Genomic DNA, 19,957 nt, shown 5'->3' with positions numbered 1-19,957 from the left:
ACCCACTCAGGGGGACAACAGGAGGAGTGAGTGATTGCTGTTGTGTGTCACCATCACATCGGAGTGTGATAATGTGAGAAAAAGTAATGGACATAGTATGCTTTTTTTTTTTAATGGTCTCAGTCAGTATATCCACATGGAAAAGTAAACAAATCTTAAAATTAGGGCTTCAAGTTTAAATTATGGCAAATTTTAGTCATAATCACAATTTTGGCTTCACGTAATCAACTAAATATGATCGAGCAACAATGAAAATGTGCTCCGCCAATAGAATGCAAAGCAAAAGCAAGTCATGCGCTCCCTCAATCACTGCCTGATGATGTGCCTGCATGTGCCAATCACAGCTGTTCCTGCACCCTGCAGTGTGAAGTTTTCTGGGCTGTCTCTGAGTACCACTGTACAAAAGAAAAAAATCAAATGCCCGGAACAGCAGAAGGTGAAGAGCTTTTTCCTCAAAAAGAATCATCTTCCATTGTTTGGAAATACTTTGAATATTTAGAAGTGATGTTACCCAAGAAAAAAAAAAATCATCCACCTCACAAAGATACAAATCACCAAACACAATCACGTTCCACTTGACCAAAGATGTTTGTCCAATAAACATAAAGAGTGATGAAGGTTTGCAGCCTGAATAACCCTTTTGTCACGGCGAGTGAGATGAGCCGTGTGGAAGAAATAGAGGATCCAAACGCAGGCACTTGTAAAGGTGTGAGGGTGGTTTATTAAACACAAAATAAAAATGTCTGTGAAGGTTCTCAGTCATCCAGGTCATCGTAGTCAAAGGAGCTTGCAAAGAAAAGCGTCTGGACTTCTTTAAGTTACTTGAAGACGTTTCACCTTAACGCCCACTTAAATCCTGGGTCATCTGACCTCAGGAATTCGCATGATAAGGTGGGGCCAAGTTTCACAACGAGCTCACCCGAAACTCTGGCTGATTGGGACCCACACCCAGTTTCACACCTTGGCTCAGGCGATTAGAGGATCATCAGGGGGTCTTTTTGTCCCTCTGCGGGGGGGACACTCCCACCAGGTTTATATCTGGGACTCCCCACCATTTGACCTTAGAACTGAAGAAGCTTCTCGGATGAAGGTGAAACGTCTTCAAGCAACTTAAAGAAGTCCAGATGCTTTTATTTGCAAGCTCCTTTGACCCTACAATGACAGAAGACGTGACTTAAATACACACAGAGAAACACAGGGAGATTACACACAGCTGGGAGTAATTAACGAGACGAGACAAGGGAGGTAAAACTGAACACACTCACATGAGACGCAGAAGCAAAACAAAACACAAGGAGCACAAGTCCAGAAATACATGAATAATTCAAAACAAACTACACAGGGTCAAACCATGAGTCCACATATCAAAAAGTTCAGGGAGCTGACTGCTCAAAAATCTAAAGACCCAGTTCTGGACCGGCTGCCTGAAGGCAGCAGCGGCGCGGACACAGTTCAGGCAGCTGAGCGTGCGGACAGCAACGGTGGCGACGGGCAAACAGTTCCGGGGGCCGGCCACGCGGAAGGCAGTGGCGGTAGCAGAGCAGGTCCGGAGGTCGGCCACGAAGCCGGCGGCGGCGAATTCTTTCAGGAGGCCTGGAAAGCGGCCGATCACCATGGAACCGGCCGAGCTGGCTCTGATGGCAGTGTTGCAACCGCAGGACCAGGCGAGGCAGGACCAGACGATGGCGGAGTCACGGAGGCTGAGCCAGACGAGGATGAAGACACAGAGGATGGACCAGGCGTGGATGAAGACACGGCTGTGGAACCTGACGGCAGAGAGGCGGCAATGTGGATGCTGCAGGCGGTGATGCGGATGCTGCAGGTGACGGAGTAGAAGTCGCAGGGGATGATTCAGCAGGTGACGGCTGAACAGACTTCCCCGGACCATCAGCAGACATGAGGATGTGCTGGCTGGGTCCTCCAGGACCCTCAGCTAACGAGGCGTGGTGCTGGGTGGGCTCCTCGGACCCACCAGCTGACGAGGCATGAGGCCGGACGGGCGACTCGGGCCCTCCAGCTAACGACACTTGAGGCTGGACGGGCGACTCGGGCCCTCCAGTGGAGACAGACACTGAAGCAGCAGGTACGGAGACCTCTGGCAGTGTGGACACTGGCTGGGGCTGAGCAGCACAGTGGCTTGATTCAGGCAGCAACAGTGAGATTCAGTCCTCGGAGGGCTGAAAGTGTTCCCCAATACACTCAGCAGAGGACGGAGGCGGACGGGTGAACTCACTTGAACTCTCAGGGGGTGCTGAGAGCCGAGACTGTTCTGGTGAGTCCCCAATGAAGCTGCTGGCGCTGGCGTCTTGACCTCTAGGGATCCAGAGTTGGCTGGTGACTGACACCCAGCCTCTGGGGAGGCCCTAGAGGGAGCAACTGTCTCTGAGAAGACCAGCTTAAGAGAACCAGCAGATGTAATGATGAAGTGTGTTCCCTGCTCGTAATGAGACGGTGAGGATGGTGACCGAATGAACGAGTGAGTGGGCTGCTGAACTAGTGGCAACTGAGCTACAGGTAGCGAAGATGATGTAACGGAGGTGTAACAGGTGGTGGAGTGGCTGACTGAACTGATAACTGTGTTACAGACCCCACATTGAATTGTGGTGAAGGTGTGGATGGGGGGATATGGTCAGGAAAAACTGTTTTAGGGAAGTTTATTGCTTTACCTGAAGGAACCGATGCAGACGAAGGCTCCCCTAACATCGTCATTCCCTAAACTCGTAGTGCTAGACTCAGTAACTTAGAAACAACAGCGTGAACACAGTCATTAACCCTGAGTGTGGGCTCAGCAAAGGCAGTCTTTAGAGCAGTGGCCATGGGTGAGACGGAAAAATCATTGTTATCTTCAGAAGAAACAAAAAATATCTCCAGAAAACACAGTCACAGAATCCGATGCAGCAGAAAAAAGTGTCCCTTTCACTCACCACAGCCGGCTACTTACATGTCCCGACATCCGGCTGTGGGGTGTTGCGCCGGTGGCGCGAACGTCGCTTCCTCCTTGGAGACGGCTCCGACGGGCCGGGAAACTCCTCGTCCGGCGGGTCGGACGGCACGTCCGACATTTAAGCGAGCGGTAGCGGCGGGAGGGTGAAGATGAAGCTCGTGAAGACCAAAATTCTGTACGAGCGGGTGCTTTGAGTCCACTAACCAGGGGTAACCGGAAATAAGCTGTTGTAGCTTGGCTTCCACAGCATAGAGAAACGCTTCTCCTTCATGCTCTACCCACAGGTTGATTAATCTTGAAGCGGAGTCGATAACGGCCTCCTGAAGCTCCCTGGGTGGGCTGAATGCTGCTGGATCCATATTTGGCTGGTCCGTACTGTCACGGCGAGTGAGATGAGCCGTGTGGAAGAAATAAAAGATGATCCAAACGCAGGCACTTGTAAAGGTGTGAGCGTGGTTTATTAGACACAAAATAAAAATGGGCAAACGGCAAAAGGAACAGAAGGCTATCTAAACTGAGAACGGCTAAACTAGTGAACACGAACCAGGACATGAACATGAAGGAGGATGAGCAGCGGAGAATGACGACGGACAGCAGGGAAAACACACGAGTGAGACATGGTGGATACACAGACGGACCAGCAACTACAATGACAGAAGACGTGACTTAAATACACACAGAGAAACACGGGGAGATTACACACAGGTGGTGGACACAGCAGGGAGTAATTAACGAGGCAAGAGAGGTAAAACTGAACACACTCACATGAGACGCAGACCTTCACAATAAAACAGGAAACAAGAAAACACTACACAAGGACGCGACACTGAGAGACAGACAGAATATAACACATGGACACAAACATGAGACACAACCAAAGAACAATCCATAAACATGAATAAACAGAACATAGAATTCAAATAATAACCAACAAATCACAAAGGTAACAAAACGATCCTTCATGAGCAAACCAAAACATAATAAACTTCGTCGAACCGAGGGACCTTTGTTACGCTGCAGTTTGCCAAACCTGCTGGGGGTTTCCCATGAAGTCTTTCTCCTACACTCAGCTTTTTTTTTATTCACTATGTGTTTATACAGTACACCACTTCATTTAATAAATAGTCATTATTAATCTCTGGCTCGCTTCTCGTTTTTCCACCGCTGAGAATTGGGAGTTTTTCCTTCTCGCTGTTTCCCAAGCTCTTGCTCATAGGGGGTCATCTGGTCTGCTCCAGCTGTTCTCAGTCAAATCTTGCAGGATGCATATACAGAGCTGGTATATGGTAGATTCAGTGAAATGAGATTCATCTGGGCCTAAGTTGTGTTACTGACTGAGTGATGTTGTCAGAGCATGTGTATTTTGGGCAAAACTAAGCTGGCACAGAGCGCTGCTGCCTAATTAATTGAACTCTCACAAACTTTCCTGGTATCCCAGTTTTTTGATGATCCCTACAGTATGATCACTTAATGAGCAGTCTCGCTGTAAGTGGGTGGCTGCTTGGCAAAAATAAAGCTGCTGACCAAGAAATGGGAGACTCGTGTCTCATTTGCAGCGTGAATTTAAATCCTGCGGGTGTTCAGCATTTTCTAATTGAAGGACTTGTGTTTTCTGAGGGGGCTGAGAGTTGCTTTTCATTAGGAATGCTCAGATCCGACCTCTTATTGATCCGATTACTGATGTTAATGACCTAATTTCTACACATGCAGTATAAATCGATAGATCACCTGTTCGCATCTTTTCTCATTCTGTTGGCATTATAAACAGCTTCTTTCATTTATGCAATGTACACTCTGAATACAGAATTTTAGAGTCACATCGAAAAGGGCGAAATATGAATTTACTCTATATTAATAGTCCAGCAAACTAGTTAGTAACTTACTTAATGCAGGGAGTTCTGAGACATAGCGGTGGGCATCACAGCCTCAAAATCAAATCCAGGGCCATTTTCCATCCTTTTCCAATGATGGCATGCTTCCTAACTGAAAGTGTGAATTTCCTGAAACAAGGTGCCAACAGCAGCATCATTCAGCAATAGTGACATAGCATTATATCCCATGACACAGCATAAGTCAAATAGTGTTTACAAATATCCTAGTCAGGTGATTAGAGGATCATCAGGGGGTCCTTTTGTCCCTCTTTGGGGGGATACTCCCACTGGGTTTAAATCTGGGACTCCCCACCATTTGACCTTAGAACTGAAGAAGCTTCTCGGATGAGAGGTGAAACGTCTTCAAGCAACTTAAAGAAGTCCAGACGCTTTTCTTTGCAAGCTCCTTTGACTACGATGACCTGGATGACTGATAACCTTCACAGACATATCCTAGTTAGTGTTTTCTAGAGGTGGGAATCACCATACATCCCACGATACGATATTATTGCAATTTTTTAAAAATATTTTGCGATATTCAGATTCTGTACATAAAGGTAAACTTTATCAATATTCATTTTATCTAATATCAAAGTCTCACACTCAGTCTTTCTCTCATTTCAGTTTGATTGTTGACAAACTGAACGGTTTGTATTACAGTCTAGTCCAACTTAACTGAATCAACCATCTGGTACAATTATAGCTATTCTGAACTATGCAGTTTATGAAAACTATGCAGCCCCTTCAGCAACTGAAGAATTTGAAAGTAAATTAAAACAAAATATAATTTTACATTAAATAAAAAAGTTTTAAACTTAATTAAAATAAAACATGTCTTAAATTAAAATAAGTAAACTGTCATGTTTATTGCTGCCAAAAAAAAGTTAAACACATTTGGACAGTGAAGGAATGTCAGGATTCTTGCTCAGAAAAAGGATCAACATGCTCTGAAGTCAGAGCACAAAAACCTTTTTGTAACAAAATATCGATTTCTGCTGTCCCTGTATCCATACATTATTAGCAAACAAAATATCACCATACTACACAGTATCGATTTTTTCCCCCACCCCTAGTGTTTTCCCTGTAAAATGTAAGTAAAAGTATAATATAACTCCTTAACACTTTAACAATAACTAAAGCGCTCTAACCATGTAACTCTGCAGGAGCTGCATTTGTTTTGCGCATCATCAGCTGCATGTATTTCCTCCTAGCCTGGTAGTAGTCAACAGTGTTTTTGCCTCAAGTGGTGAAAAAAGCTTGTTGTCTCCACATTTAGCAGCAGCAGTTGTATTGTATATTTTGTAAAGCATTGTGCGTTATTGGGGGTTGCTGAAGTGGATCCCTTTTTAAGTAATAAATCATCATAGGCAAAGCTGATACGGGACTCTCAGACGTGCCGAGGCTTGAGTTGTTGTAATGCACACCAGGGAATACAAATGCATGGTGTTGCTATAGCAATGATATCACAATATGACGCTTTTATATCACATAAAAATGTATACTATAATGTGTATTATTGCAGGGTTATGATATGGCACAGCCCGGCTGAGAGGACTGTAACCTACATGTCAAAATAAGGCCCCGTGTGTCATTTTAGGTCAGTTTTTACCTGAATATTTGTTGCTTCAGTGTGCTCATCAATGCATGGCACAGTCAGGTTTGCCTCCACAGTACTGCATGTTAACAATGTAACATGCAAACAATTATAGCTGAAGTGGGAAACTGAGATGATATCTTTTTCAAGGCTTTTGTGTTACTTTAAAGCTTTAATATGGTAGCAAAGATATGGAGTCATGGAACGGGAACAGAAGCTTCAGAAAGTCTTTGAAGCAAACATTTCGTTTCTTTGAGCCAAATCTCAGCGTGGTTTCATCTTTGCACCCAGATTCATTCTGAAGGCTAGACTCAGCAGTATGGTAAAGTACATTTTTTAACATGCTTCTGTGATGCACAGAACAAAAATATGCATTTCATTAATTTCACAGAATTCGCTTAGCAAATAAATTTGCTTATAAAACCGCTATTTGACTTTAGTCAATTCATCAAAATTCCAATTGCTGTCATTTTCAGGATCTTGAGAAAAGGTCCTGTAAGTTGCCTGCATGGTATACTTCCTGCAACAAGGCTAAAGGCTAATAAATGGTTAGTGAGGACTGTATGAGGCATACAGTGTAAATTAAAATTGATATGCATGCTCTTGTTTTGAATATTTTTTCCCAGTGTGCCCATTATTCAACAAAGGAACAATTTATTAATCATTGTATTGCATCTTTTTCAGCATTATGTACTGCGTCTGTATCAATATGGGTGTCAGTCTCAGAGAGGCCAATATTAGCTGATAATAGTAATTCACCAGTATGTGAATGTAGGTGTGAGTCAGAAGATGCACAGACTGAGCTGCGTGCATGAAAATGGCTCTCCGATGCTAAACACGCAACTTTCTAAAGGTCATGCATCCTGTTAAAATGAGAATGTATCTTAGTTTAAATCCTCTTGCATAAAAAAGACGCAGTTTAAAGTTGGCACTTGTCAGTGGATATTTTTAGACTGAATTTTCTGGCTGCCAGCTTCATGTCGAGTTAATGTTCTCAGGCATGTGGTCGTACTCTTTGAAGCTGGATCATTGTCACTCTGGTTTACAGCTATGGAATACCCCCTTGTAAGCTTTATCCAGCATTTATTTAAATATTCGTTTGGCTAGGATGAAAGCAGGTTTTCCTTCTTCATCTTGAACTGAAACACAATAGTAAGAAATACTAATCACATTCTTTGGTCCCTGTGATGCCAAAGACCTATAGGACACTGCAAAAGAAATCACATCAGGAGTTTTTCAGTGGAGTTGCCTGTACATGTAAGTCCATCCATCCATCCATCCATCTTCTTCCGCTTTATCCGGGGCCGGGTTGCAGGGGCAGCAGCCTAAGCAGAGAAGCCCAGACCTCCCTCTCCCCAGCCACCTCCTCCAGCTTACCCCCAGGCCAGCCGAGAGATATAATCTCTCCAGCGTGTCCTGGGTCTGTCCCGGGGCCTCCTCCTGGTGGGACGTGCCCGGAACACCTCACCCAGGAGGCGCCCATGAGGCATCCTTGTCAGATGCCCGAACAACCTCAGCTGGCTCCTTTCGATGTGGAGGAGCAGCGGCTCTACTCTGAGCCCCTCCCGGATGGCCGAACTTCTCACCCTATCTCTAAGGGAGAGGCCAGCCACCCTTTGGAGGAAGCTCATTTCCGCCGCTTGTATCCACGATCTCGTTCTTTCAGTCACTCCCCACAGCTCGTGGCCATAGGTGAGGGTAGGGACGTAGATCGACCGGTAAATTGAGAGCTTCGCTTTTACCAAGACTGTACATGTAAGTAATGCATAAAAAACGTATTATGCCACCACCCAGTATCACAGCTTCCCTAAATTAACAGCTTTGGTATGTTTATTTTTCTATAATGGTAAATTGATCCGTTTGTTTAAACTCCTTAATTAATTTTAATTAATTATAATTATTGTTGTTATCAAGTACTTTTTAAATGTACTGTTTAAAAAAAAAGCTGCTAAAATAGTATAGCACGATATTATTGTTTGATGAAGTGCAATCTAATCTTTTATAAACTCTAACTTTAAATCACATCCTGTTTCACGTGTAAATGCACTGAGCTGCTACTATTTGATTGGTTTATGGTTAATGGGCAGTTGATCAAGTGCACAGGTCTAATAAAGTGGCGGACATGCACAGTATATTGTGCTTTGCGCGTCACCACATACAGAAACCTTTCATGTACATAGAGCTTAATGGAAAGTAGCACTCTTGTTACTTGGGGAAATGGCACACTTCATAAAAGTCACCAACCTTTAGATGTCAATCAGCTTGTTATTTGGGCCAAGGAGCAGTGACTGACAGCTGCTGTCGTTCCCCCTGAGCTCCCAGCAGCCTCCATTTGGGTTCAGTGAACCCGTCCACTGAGGGTACACAGCTACACGAACTGATGGAAAAGATTGTGCGCTTTATGTGTAGTTGTAAATTGTTTCAGATCCCTGTCAGGTTTGCAGTATGTACTTCCAGTGCAAGGACAGCGCATTTCTGTTCCAGCTCAGTTATCAAAGAAAAACACCTGATAAACTGACAAATAAAAATAGAAATCAACCCAAAATATTTTAGTTTAGTTCATTTTTGTCTATTTGGTGCAGTCACAGTATCAGCGAGAAATGAGAGAAGTGGAGCACAGGACAGAAAACACTTTGGGACAAATTTGGCTTAATTTTTGTGCAGTGGGAGGAGAAATGCTGTCTATCTTTATATACAGTCTATGGGATAAATAGGCAGAAGATAATATAATCCATCTTTGGTTTTAGATGAATAAAACTTTATGAACTGTCAAAGACATCCAAGAAGGACCTGTATCCCCCAAATATACGTTTGGGCGACCGTGGCTCAGGGGGTTGGGAAGCGTATCTGTAACCGGAAGGTCGCCGGTTCGATCCCTGGGCTCTCTGTCCTGGTCGTTGTGTCCTTGGGCAAGACACTTCACCTACTGCCTACTGGTGTTGGCCAGAGGGGCCGATGGCGCGATATGGCAGCCTCGCTCTGTCAGTCTGCCCCAGGGCAGCTGTGGCTACAACCGTAGCTTGCCTCCACCAGTGAGTGAATGCGAGAGTGAATGAATAGTGGCATTGTAAAGCACTTTCAATCCAATCCATTATTATTACTACAATATAGTTATCAAGTTTGCCATGATTTTAGGGAGACTGAACTGGGAATGTTTCATATGCACACACTAGTGTTGACTTTCACACCTTTAGTAGCTTTAATAAGCTTGGAATACGTTCATAGTGCTGAAATTGGGACAGGAACAGCTGATTTTCTCTCAGGCTCAGCTGCAAGTGTTTTTCTATTGCATTTGGATTTGTGTGTCACTCAGTGTCCTGGGTTTACCAATAATTCTATGTGGGGGAGGACAGAGTTTGCTTATCTAGTATTGACTTCCTGTATAACGTTAACTATATATCACTCCTGAAAGAAGCTTGAAAGGTGGCAGAGAATGATGTTTGAGTCCACCGGCGTAGTTCAACATGGATAAAGACACTATCTCACTAAATGTTGTTTGACTCCCACAATGATAACTGCTGTTTCACTCCAGACATGCTCCCTTCTAAGTACCTCACAGGTACTCCTCAGATGTGTGACAATAAAAGAAAGTATGGCTATCACAGATAAGCTTGTGCGTGGTGTACTGTTCATGATAAAGCTTTTGACTTGGAGCAGCTTTGTAGCACATCTCTGAAAGCAATTGTTCTCCTGTATGTGCACTGAATACACTGTACCAGTGTCTTCTTGCTGACTCATCTTAAAGCTGTCCTGCTAATAATTACCACAGTTCTTCTGCTGCAGTCACGGTACACAAAGTGAGCAATCACAATATACTGGCACTGACCCTTTTGCTCGGGATCGTTGGATCTGTTCTCCCTCTATGTCTAAAAACACGAGTACACAACTTAAAAAATATAAGCCGTGTACTGTTGTGGACATGGATAGCAGCAACATGTTATTGGTTTAGTTGTGTGCTATATTTAGAACATGTTCACCACTTCACTTGAACTCAGGTTATTACGTGCCACCAGGCTCCATTGAAATTTTTACAAAGCTTGGACTTTCTTTGTTTATTGTTGTTAGTCATTAGTCATTTATGTTGTTATGTAGCTTTGTGTGACTTGTGGATCCAGACTAACAAATAAAAAACAACACAAGTAGACTATCCTGTAGGGATGCACCGATACCGGTATCGGGTATCGGCCTCGATACCACATTTTCTAAAGTACTCGTACTCGTTAAAAGTCCCCCGATACCGAGGACCGATACTACGGTTTGAGACCTGTCTATGTTTGAGCGGCATGTAAGGGGTTAATCACAGGCGCCGAGTGCCCGCCCCCAGGCCCCGATGGGCTCTTATGGAGACGACTGTTGCCATCCTCGCCCCCTTTGAGGAACTAACTAAAAAAGTGAGCAGCTACTAGCCTCTGATGTCATCCCAGCTGTGACTGTGCTAGTGAGACTTCTAAACAGAGAAACAGACGAACAAATTTAAAATTAAATTTTGTTTTTTATAATTATTTATTCTGTAATATGTTGCATACAACATGCTTTTCATTTTAAATAAATGTTCTTAATTCCAAACTAGTCCCTTGTTTGTTTGTTTTTTGTTAAATTATAGGACTAAAGCTGTTACCTGCAAATTTAAATCATGTTTTTATTAAGTACTCGGTATCGGTATCGGCGAGTACTGAAATGCAAGTACTCGTACTCGTACTCATTTCCAAAAAAGTGGTATCGGTGCATCCCTACTATCCTGTTTTCTGTCACTTAAATATTAGTTGATTAATTAAATATATTTATAATATATTATATATATTTGTATGAACACAAAGCTAACAGCGCAGAGCAAAGATGAAAACCAGCACAAAGAGACTTTGAAGCGATTGCCTCAGTGATTCTGCTGCAGCAACATGAACAGGTAGAAACAGAGTCTGCAGCCTGACTGCTCATCCGTTTGTTAGCTGTTGAAGTTCAGGGTTTGGCTGCTGAGCTCCGGCCTGCATCCTCTCAGCTAACCTCACTCTGGGTTTTAGCATAGCATGAGTATAATGTGGTTGTTTTTGTTCTGGATACATGTCTGTGCAATAAAACATAAAAAAGAAAGAAAGAGAAAAGAAAGAAAAAAAGACAATATTCCTCCTCAGACACAAGAAATAAAATCAGCTAATTGTAGGAACTGAAATACTCAGAACCAGTTCTTTACAACAACCAGTTCTGACCCTTACCAGTTTCATTAGATGGTTTATTTTACCAAAAGATTTCAGGCAGTCTCAGATGCTTGTGTCACTGTCACTGTGGACACACCAATCATTTCGGTACCTGACAGCAGAAATGATGAAGCCCAACAGATGAAGGGGAAAGACACCTTTTGTCTGATAGGTGAAAGTCGTCTTTCCCTTTGATGAAGCAGTGCTGCGGATTGATTTGAACTTCTTCAGGTGTCCTTCTGCTTGGAGGACCGAAATAAATATATACCAAAACCCTGGCTGTACACGTACCTATCAAAGTGAATTTTCCAACCGCCAATCAAATCACAAGACGGTGTAAAATCAAATTAACTGCCCTACATTGGAGGTGTTCTCGGTCTCTCTTCCTCCTACTTTGCTGGGGACTTTGCTGTCTGCAGACTTTAACAACTGACGTTCTGAAATCATTTTCTTTTTTCTGTTATGTCCCTGAGATTATAGGCGTCGTTAGCGCTTTGTCCACAGCTGCATGAGATTTGCAGTGGGGTATATGGATGGGCAGATGTACACAGTATAAGAGAGCTCCTGATGGGCAAAAGAACCGTTTTGTTATCAGTGTGTTTTGAGACACTTTGAAAGACAAAGTTTGGGAGCAGAAAAATGAGACCTGCTTCACAAAGTGAATTACCAGTTTTCTCTGTAGCCATCAAGACATTACATAGTTGTTGTCTCTTGCAAACCTGTCACATCCTTCAGCCTCATAAGGTTACTGTGACTCTCCACTAAATGATCCTGACAATGTTTAATGTTTGTAATCAATGCATTTTGTGAGGAAAGCCTTCACTTGAGTTAACACTGTTTTTCCTGATCTGCTTAGAGATCTCATGCATGGTGCACTGGTTCTTAACTTACACCCCCTGCTAGTTTTACAGACATAAACTTGTGTATGCTGTGAGGGAGAGGAAGTGGTTAGATGGATGAGTGGATAACTTCTACTCATTTTATCAGACAGAGCAGTGCGGCTCATTTGAAGTCAAATACTGTATAGTGTGTTTCTCTGAAAATAAGCTGAATATCAGTGCTGATTTGGAACGGAGCATGTCTAAAAACCATCCTTCATACCAATCCCATTTTCATTTGGGGGCTTTTTAGTGCAGCAGTGTGGTTTTTGGTAATGGCTTCCTGCTAACATACATCTTGGTGAGTCCGTATACTTTCTCTGAATCCTGTACTCCATATCACATTTTCCCACCCCCACCATCCTGGCTTCCTCCCCTGTCTCATTTTACAGCGTGGCCTACTGATGCAGCACAGTCAGCTTCCTCCACGCTGACTTCTCTAGACCCATTAAACATTTATTGGATAGGGCCATAAGATACCTCAGAATAGCCTCAGTTGTGCTACCTCACATCTTTACCCTGATACTTATGTGAATTCTAGAGGCATTATTTGACATGGGCCCTGTATAAAATGTATATAACAGCCAAACTGGCTACATCGGTGTCTGGCTTTGGAGTATTTTTGGCACTTTGGTGTATATGGATTGATGGAACTTGACGTGGATCCAAAAAATAAATCAGTAGCTGTAAAATTCAAGATGTAGTTCTCAATTGAAGCAAACTGCTGTTCTGCCTTTCTGGAGTTTTTCCTTCCCACTTTTGTCCAGTGGCTGGTCTGATTGTTGGGTCCAAACAACTTGCCTCTTTGATCTTCTGTAGATGTGACACATTTCTTCCCATCACAGTCAAATCAGTTAACAAACAATTCTCTCACAGACGGGATCAATCAAGAGCTCTCACAAGATGCTTTGTGTTGATTACTGAAATATAGTACATGTAACGCAAAGTTATTTAAGGACTAGTTTTATTGCAATGGATGAGTTTACTGACTGACGCGCAGAAGAAATAGTTCTTTATGGAGCCTAGATGGTGTGAATGATGAGACCAAAGACTGCAATATCTTGTACCAAAAATATATTGAATAAATGGGGGAAAGGGGAAGTGGAACAAAATAATTAATGCAACACACAACATAAACAAATGCCCACAATTAATTAAAAAATTAATTGCTGTGATTTTCTGTGCAAGAGTCCTTTTGTTAAGAGTCCTTTTTGGTCCTTTTCTTTCAGCTGACGTGGGTCATGTGACAGGGAGTAGTTGATATGGGTTACATACACAACGCAAGGGCAGCTCGGAGAGATGGTCGTCCTTTATTATACCGTTTGTTCATATGCAGAGATTGAAAGAATGAAAGGCAGTGAGCTTTTTAGAGAGATGGAGAGAAGAGCTACCTGTGTGCAGAGCAGTGAGAGAACCCTCTGGACCTAAGGTGGGCAGGGAATAGCTGTCATGTCTAAATAGAGACATATAAAGCAGCTGGCACTGTATCTCCTCTACCACCAGACAAAATGTGTTTACTGTGAACATTTGATGGGCACGTTTCGCAGACAATGCAGGATGTGTTTGCTGCATCTTTCAGGAATCCTGGATTATTATCTAACTGGAGTACATTGTTGCAAATGTTGTATTTGTATTTTTCCTAAATTATCCATTCATAATTTTTGTGTGTAAAATCACAAGGGAAAGAAAAGGTTAAAGGTGATTCTTACAGTGATCCTAACGACACGACCTTGTCAGAGCAGCGACAGCCACACATAACTGCTGAGTAAGCAGGTGCACACATGTGAAGGAGCGACACAGGTGAACAAACTGGAGCTTTAAGCTGGCATTTCGGCAGCTGTACATGAGTACCGTCTATGTGTGGGGGAAATGTTTTCATTTATCTGATGTATCACAGGGATTATGGAAGTATATGAGATCACACTATTTTTTTTTTAATTGGTAGTGAGTGCTTTCATTTAAATCTTGCCCTTAACTACTTCTTGGCAAGCGTGCTGCTAGCGTCAGTTTCCAGTATGTGGGTCAGCTCAGTGTAATTAAGACAGTCAACATCTGAAACAGATGATGAGACCCACTTAGTGATGGTAAATTTGATTCTTTTTACTGAATCGAGTTTTAATGAGTCACTCACCAAAGTGATCGGATTTTTTGAGTCATTTGATTCACTGAGTCAGTTGACCAGAGAGTGCAAAAAATGTACATTTTCACTCAAACTTAATTTGTTTCTCTTTTCATGTAAATCCTACTGCTGAGATGAATGATTCTAAAAGAAAACAACTATTTTATAGAGCAAAAAAGAGCAAAAACATTTCTAAAATTAAGCATTTTCCTATCAAAATTGGTTAATAAACATTTATTTATTTTATTTTTATTTTTATTTTTATTTTTATTTTTATTTTTATTTTTATTTTCCTTAAATGTGTTAAATATGTATTTTCTCATCTAAATGTCCACTGAGCTGTGAGCCAGTGGGCGGTAATGCGCCTTAACATTGGTTGCCAACCAAGAAGAAGAAGAAGAAGCTGTGAGCCAGGAGGGAGGGGGTGAGTGAGTGATTCGTTCGTTCTACGATTCAGCACAGGAGGGAGGGGGTGAGCGAGTGATTCGTTCGCTCTATGATTCAGCACAGGAGGGAGGGGGTGAGCGAGTCCTGAGTGATTCGCTTACGATTCAGCACAGGAAGGGAGGGGGTGAGTAGCTCAAATGTGCTGTTAGCGTGTTAGCAGAGCGATGCTGCTGTGAACCGAGGAGCTATTTTCTTGATGTGAGCTTCTACTCAGGGTTTTTTCTTCCAGTTCAGAGCAGAATTTTTTTTGTTATGATACTGGATGTTGTGTTTTTCCCCACAATTTTAATTATAAGCTAGATACATTGCTGCTAACAGCAACAGGGATGTGTCAGTGAGTCAGTTGGGCTGGTGAATCATGATTCACGAGTCAGTAAAGTGATTCTCGAGTATTGAACGATTCGTTCATGATTTGCGCATCACTAGACCCAATGTACTCCAGTGGTGTTGTCATCATAGCAGGGCATGTAATGTTGAGCTTGAAAGTCTGTTTTTGCCTTGATGTGTGTTTTTGATTGTAAAAGAGTTTATTTCAGTGATTTGGTTCAATGTAATGTAGCACAACATCACTGTAGTGCTATCTGGATGCTATGAGACTAATTACTAATTGTTTGGTGGGTCAGACAGAAGAGTGGGTTGTATATATACACACAGCAAGAGGAAGCAGTTTAGATAAATATTTAACTTGTTTAAGCTCTGGAATAAACAAACTTGTTACCGAGCAGATCTTCAACTGCTTTGGTTGTCTCCTGCTTTGACTCCTAATGCAGACTTTTGTAGATTTCAGTTCTTACGATACGGGTCCTGACCAAGTGCCAGCAGCTGACAAGAAGAAATAATAATGTGTTGCTGTTGTTGCTCAAAAAAAACAAAACAAATTTATTACACATAAATCTTTAATTTGTAAAGAGTAATGTGTATCTTTATTTATTTATTTACCCACTGCACTATGTGGAGTGCAGTGGGTCTGGGTGGTGTTGCTCTGTCCAAAGCAAATTTCTTCAAAGCGAGACAAATAAAGACACTTTGACTAATATAGAGGTTCAAATCAGTCACCAAGGCCATTTACTGCACGCCTTCCCCAGTTCTTTCAACTGTCCTGTCCTCTTGCCACTATCCATGGCTGTAAGAAGTACTCCCTGTCATAAAGGGAAAACATTACAGCACTCCCTGCCAAGTGCAAAAGATAAAAATGTAAAAACCATGAATTTTGGATGTTAAATTTGTGAATACAATACATAGCATTTCATACGGAGAATGAGAAGGGCGAAAGCGGATCGTTGAATGAAACAGATGAACCAGAACTGGTTTGTAAAAATGCTGCAACTTCAGTGGTGTGGAACTGGTTTGGCTTTCGTCCGTCAGATACACAACAAAGCACTATTTTTGTAGAGCATGCTAGCGGGCCGTCGTTATTACCGTGTTGTTTGGAAAATACGTCACACTTAAAATCAATCTTTTGATTTTTCTGAAAATCGACAGTGCAGCTTATAATCCCGTGTGCCTTATGTATGAATTCTGGTTGTGTTTACTGACCTCGAAACAATTTTATGTACACGGAGCTCGAAAATCTGTCAAATGTTTCAGTACGACTTTGCTAAGCTACGAAGCCGCACCGCTTGATGGATTGTCGGAGCGTTACAGCTATTGTAGGCAGGAGCCTCGCGGAGTGATACGTACTGTGCTTCAACATAATATTACGGTATTGTGTGTGTGTAACCTCTTTTTAAGTTTTGTGGATATTATACATGGTTATGCTGAGGATATGCCAATTTCCACTGGAAATGCCTTTTGGTTAAACTGTCAGCAAGGAATTTGCATTTGCACTGTTACATTTTACAACTTTAATGCACATAAAAAAACAGCTGCTTGTTTAAGTTAAAATACATTGATGGGTTTTTTTGCACTAATAAAGTTGAGGAGTTGTAAAGTATTTTGTCTAGTGTCAATTATATCGTCAGCTATATCGTTATTGCAAATTTTCAAATGTATATCGTGATAAATATTTTTGGTCATATCGCCCTGTTCTAGTCTGGAGCTCAGGCTCACTTGGCTTATGTATTTTAGCAGGACAGTGACTGGAAAGACAGCAGCAAGAGCACCTCTGAATGACCCGAAACAAAACAAAAAAACATATTAAAAGCAGGACAATCAAAACAACCCCACCACCCGAAAAACAGAAAGAAGGTTTTGGAATGGGCCAGTCAATTGATTGCGATGTTTTGCCATGACCTCAAACACTGTTTATTCTCAAAAACCTTCCAGTGTGGCTGAATTAAAACGTTTCTGTTAAGAAGAGTGGGCCAAAATTCCTCCACAGTGATGTGAAACATTTATTGCCAGTTATTGCAAATGCTTAATTGCAGTTCTTGTTGCCAAGTGTGGCGAAACCAGTTATTAAGTGTAGGGGACAATCACTTTTTCACAAAGGTGCAGGTAGGTCTGTTTTTTTTTCCCTTAATAAATTAAATCCTTCTTTAAAAACTGCGTTTTCTATTTACTCTGGTTATCTTTGTGTAATATTTAACCTGAAATGTAATAATAGGAAAAACACAGCACCGTATAAGCTGAGTGCTAAAACTAGCTTAATGCTCAGTGCTTACACCAGGCCTTAGTGTAATCTTCAGCAGCAGCCAAAAAGAACAGCGAGTGGTTTTGGAGCAGCAGGGCCTCCAGGTTATGTAATGTTAATACAGGGAGAATACACTGAAAAAAGCAGGTTGGATGCAGGTCTGATGATGCTCAGGATCTATTATTACTAAATCTTTGTCTGTGTGGCCTTGTTGCTCCTGACTTGCTGCAAGATGGAAGTTAATATGACACCACACAGAGTTACTGAACAGCATCACAGCCGATGAGACCCAATGTACTCCAGTGGTGTTGTCATCATAGCATAATTTTCTCTGATAACAGAAAAAATATATTTTGTTTTATTTAAAGAAGGAAAGAAAACTTACATTTGTGTTTATGTATGCAGTTCAAAGATAGAAACATCTGTTGTGTTGGCCCATCAGCTGGCGTTAAATTGCAGAGGACACCAAGCTCCGGTCAGAGCTGTCGCTACCAGCAGGTGATAAGTGGTACTTTAAAAATAATTTCTGCTACTGCACAGAGAATTAGGAGTTTAATGCGATCAAAGGGATTTACAAAGCAGGATTAACAAGTTTGTTTCACATTCAGAGTGATTGTTTTTGAAAGGGCCTATATCACAAGGATATTTGACTTTGGATGTTTTTTGCACTATCATGGTTCAGAGAGCCTAAAATCACTAATCCTAGATAATTGGCACAAAGCTGGTTATCACCTGCTTCGATCGTGAGAGGAGTACAAAACTGCTGTTAGTAAGATGTCCTACATATAGAATGCTCAGCATTTCCAGCAGTTTGGTGACCTTTTGTCTGATGAATAGCCAACTAGGGATGGGTATTGTTTAAGTTTTATCCGATACCGGTGCCACACCGGTACTTTTGAAACGGTGCCGGTGCTTAAACAGTGCTCAAACCGGTGCTTAAAGAATGGAGAACACAAAATTGGTTCATGTTCAGCTGTTTTTTTTGTAAAAATATAACAATGTTAGCCTTTTCTGCAGCTATGGGGCATATATCTTATCATTCTTGGCTGGAAGCAGTGCTTAAACAATGGAAAAAACACAAACTTTGTCCAAAAACCTCTCATGTTTAGCTGTTTCCCACTTTTTCTTTGGTCATTTTAGCCTTTTTGGCCAGGGTGAAGGGAGTATCTGCCATCAAACAAGAAGACAGCCGCATGTAACTATGACGGTGTTTGCTAGTTCACCTTACATGCATTAATGTAATAACGTGGTTAGCCTACTCAACGTAAATTACACACGAACAACATTAAGCTACTCACGCAGAGAAGAACGGCTGCTGCTGCCATCATCATCCGTCATCATTTCTGCTACACTGGCAGGGCTAGGGGCCAGGACTCTCCTCTTTGGGTTTTTGGGGGATGTTGCGAACTCCGGGTCTGATAACAGGCACCACACCCGCAGTAGATGTGCACGGTGTGAGGTCTCAAAGCAAGCTATCAAATACGGCGCATTTCTCGGCTTTTAAAAAAAACGCTATGCGTCGCCTCCTTTGACAGTATCACAGTATCAGCTTAAAGCACTTGTTGCAGGCTGCTGAGTTTGCATCTTTTGCTGTGAAGTACAGACTTTTGACCGCTTCGCCTTGGACATTTTTAATGTGTAGCTCTGCTCTAAAAGAACTACGTACCTGGACCCGCTTACTATCCTCGGAAACGTAAAATGATTGGCTAGAATCTAAAGTGTATCACAGCTCAGGAAAAAAAAGCACCGAAATAAAGCACCGAAATGTGCGCTGCTTTTCGGTCTGGTTACTACCGTTTATGTCAGAACCGGTACCCATCCCTATAGCCAACTGTTGTAAAGTGTAGCTTTGGTACATAGTTAGCAGACTGTTCAGGCCACTCCACTCCACAAAACTGTGTCCACACTACAATCAAACAACAGTGTAGAGTCAACATGTTATGTGAGTAAGAATTTACTGATTAAAGATAAAAAAAAAAAAAACATAATCAATATATATTCAAGTTACAGTACTGTTACTTTTTTGGAGTAACTAATGGAGTCAAAATACAAATTACTGTTACTGTAGACTCATGTCAGCTAAAGAAATCCACTGTAGATGATCATATCTGAAAAAGATAATATCCTATCATTCACCAGGACAGTTTTCCTCCTCTTCATCGTTCAAATGTCAGGCTCACAAACTTATCTGGAATTTGTTACATTAATATCATCAAATCACAACAACAGCCGCCTCAAGGCGCTTTATATTGCAAGGTAAAATCCCAACAATAATACATCCCAACAATAATACAGAGAAAATCAGAAAGGGAAGAGGGAAAGTATACATGCTGATCCTAC

General features: G+C 42.0%; 1 protein-coding gene and 1 long non-coding RNA gene across 8 annotated transcripts in view; both read left to right on the top strand.

The window, feature by feature from the left end:
- The window catches only part of igsf9bb (immunoglobulin superfamily, member 9Bb), a 165,825-nt gene that overhangs the window by 6,450 nt on the left and 139,418 nt on the right, over positions 1 to 19,957 (top strand). The window lies entirely within an intron of this gene.
- On the top strand, positions 587 to 11,497 carry LOC146509330 (uncharacterized). Its single transcript, XR_014876392.1, has 2 exons — positions 587 to 1,245; positions 3,690 to 11,497. It is a non-coding gene; the product is annotated as an uncharacterized LOC146509330 (long non-coding RNA).

Source organism: Neolamprologus multifasciatus, chromosome 10 (genome assembly GCF_963576455.1).
Source record: "Neolamprologus multifasciatus chromosome 10, fNeoMul1.2, whole genome shotgun sequence".
NCBI classification, from domain to species: Eukaryota; Metazoa; Chordata; class Actinopteri; order Cichliformes; family Cichlidae; genus Neolamprologus; species Neolamprologus multifasciatus.
This window is presented reverse-complemented; position numbering and strand designations above follow the sequence as displayed.